The sequence below is a fragment of the Delphinapterus leucas genome, chromosome 1 (assembly GCF_059928025.1).
Source record: "Delphinapterus leucas isolate spDelLeu-1000000601 "Yukka" chromosome 1, BTC_Dleu_Yukka2, whole genome shotgun sequence".
NCBI lineage: Eukaryota > Metazoa > Chordata > Mammalia > Artiodactyla > Monodontidae > Delphinapterus > Delphinapterus leucas.
The window spans coordinates 140,005,998-140,008,913 of record NC_143129.1 but is presented as its reverse complement, the minus strand read 5'-3'; the positions used below and the strand labels follow the sequence as shown (position 1 = coordinate 140,008,913).

At 45.4% G+C, this 2,916-nt stretch overlaps 1 protein-coding gene across 12 annotated transcripts in view; it reads left to right on the top strand.

Annotated features, from left to right (window-relative positions):
- The window catches only part of FGGY (FGGY carbohydrate kinase domain containing), a 418,604-nt gene that overhangs the window by 343,009 nt on the left and 72,679 nt on the right, over positions 1 to 2,916 (top strand). The window lies entirely within an intron of this gene.

The window sequence follows — 2,916 nt, the reverse complement described above, 5'->3', positions numbered from 1 at the left end:
CCCCACTCCCCCTCCCCCTTGGCAACCACAAGTCTGTTCTCTGTGTCTGTGAGTCTGTTTTCGTAGACAACTAGAATTTGAATGTGCATTAAAATGTCCCTGTGTTAGTCAAGGTCCCCACAGAGGTTACCTTCAAATTAGGATAGTTTTAGAGAGTTTAGTAGAGGGACTATTTACAGACTGGGGACCGGCCCTGGAGAAATCACAAGGGAGGATATAGTATACTGGGGTTTGTAACAGCTGGACCTTAAGAGGGGAAGGGAGAGCACAGTTACTGGGACCCCTGAACCCCAGAACAGAGGGCTGTGTGGAGGCGACCGATTCAGCTGGCTTGCCAGTGACCCTGGAAGTGAAGAGCTGGGTTATTGACCCCATCTTCCTCCCGCTCTCTGACTTACTGTCGGGCTCCCCATTGGCTGGAGTCAAAGTCATAGGGCAAGAGAGCTCATTGATATAGTCCGTACAAGTGAGCCTGGCACAGCCCAGAGAAGGGTGGGAGGGGGTCTTTAGGAGCAAATGCAGCTGTCCTCCGTAGTCATCCAGACTGGGCTGTGCAGGTCTGTCTGCGACCAGAGGCCAAGCTGTGAATGGTTTGTTACAGATTGGCAATGAGATAAGGGACTTGCATCAGAATGTAAATCAATTACAACATTTTGTTCGTAGCAAGATGTTCTCAGTGAGAGAATCAGGGTGTTTGTTTACGTTCTGGAGGAAACTCCTTATGTCATTATGGACCGGCCCTTTGAGTAACACTGATCAGATCTGTCAGCTCTGCAGATGACAGGCTAGGGTGCTCAAAAGGGACCCGCTTATCCCTGCTTTCCTTTTTCTGCCTTCCCTTCTGCCAAAGACAAGAAAACTGTGCCTCTTCTGAGCTGGGCACTGTGCTAAGGTACTTGAGATGCCATTTGATTCTTGCAAGGTAGGTTATTCACCTCACCATTACAGATAGGAAACTGAGGCTCAGAAAGTTTAAATAACAGATCCATCATCTAACAAGTAGCAGAGCTGGCGATCAAATCCAGAGCTGACTCCAAAACCTGTGTTTTTTGTATAGGCTGCCCTAGGGCCATGCTTAAAATTATCTGACATTAATACCCAGGAAACAGTGCAGGGTTCTAGGGGGATTGCCTTGTTTGGAGACCTATGGCTGTATTCTCTGCTTTTGGTAACAACAACCAAGTCATGCTTTCTGGGAATAGACACACCCCGACTCCCACAAAGCCAGACAGCACCATTTATGGGTCCCATGTTACTTTGCTTTACAAGGCCTTTCCCAGCCTAGCCAGCCAGATCAGAAGGTGAAGTCAGTTTGTTTCTAAGTGGCTCTTGTCTGTTTCTATCTCTTTTTAAATCTGGGAGGTCAGGAAGAAGATGGGGAGAAAGAATTCATGACAGGGATACATTTCCTTAGAAATGTTATTAATTGGCTGGGCAAAACAAGAGAAGGAAATAAAATAGCTGCTCCTTACTAAGTAAAGGCATCTTCTTCCCTTATCTCATTAAAAATTAAAAACACTCTTGGTTTAAGCAGGGCAAATTAGTAATTAAGTGCTATATAATCAACTTGTGTAAACATAATATTGAAGGGGAGGCCAAATTAATCACTGTGCTGGCTGGTTTTTGCCCCCATCGATGCACCTTTTACTTGGGTCCTTCCTGTGATTTCAGGATGCATTTTCTGCTCTCCTCTGCAGCTGGAGATAGGGTGGGCTGTGACAGCTGGGCTGACAGATGACAGTGGGCTACATCTGGAAAAGGCATGTGTCTTGGCCTTGATTCAACTAGGTGATGAGGCTCCCTATTTAATACATTGAGCCAAGGCTCATCAGCAAGAGGCTGCCACGTGGCAGGGACAGTCCTAGATGGTAGCAGGACAAAGAAGATTTAAACACATCTTGGGGCCCATGGAGTTCCAGCCTGGTGGGGAGGAGGTGGACACAGACAGATACAGTTATGAAAAAGTCAACACTAAATGTAATGACAAAGACACAGCGCCTTGGCTTGGGCTCAAATCATGGCTCTGCCACTTACCTTAAGTGAGTTACTTAATTTCTCTGTGCCTCAGAGCTCTCATTAGTAAAACATAACAGTAATATCTGCATCATAGGTATATTATCTCACAACTCGTGTTGTAAGAGGTCAACACGTTAGTACATGTAGAGTAGAATACTGTCTATTTAATGTTGGCTCTTATTTGTTTAACTACAGTTGCTATACAGTGGATAATAGAGCACCAAGGAAGGAGTGTCTTCCATTGTCTTAGGGCTAGAAATAGAACGGTGCTTCTGAGAAGGCAGCATTTGAACCGGGCCATATAGGATTAGTTGGTGATAGAGCTGGAACTCTGTGGAGAGGCATGTGAACCAGGCTGGCTCTTAATCTTTGCAGTAGAATACCTTCTCTGAAAGCAGAGGAGGGAGCATGTGCCTCAGTCCTACACAAATCTCTCTCCATTTCAACTCAACACAATAAATATTAGTAATAACTGCTGGAGCTCAGTCGTGTTATGGCAACTGCCTGCCAAGTCTTGGGGGTGGAATAGGGTAAATGAGCTGAACCTGTTGTGGACGGGATAAGAGGAAATCAAATGAGGCCAAAGAAAGTAGCCCACTAAGTCACCTTGCTACACTCAAGGTGATGGCATCTCCTTGGCTTGCTAGCTATGTGAACCAGCCTGGCTGGGCAAGGTGCTTAGTTTCTCTGATCCTCAGTTCCGTATTAACCGACCCCACTGAGTTACTGCAAATATTCTATGCATGAAAGCACAGTTAGCACAATGCCTGGCATGCAGAAAAGTACTATTATTAATATTTCCTGTATTAATTTGATCCTTACCCCAAAACCAGTAAAGTAGGTGGTAGCATTGTCCCACTTTATAAAGCAGGAATTTGAGGCATCAAGACTGATAAGCTA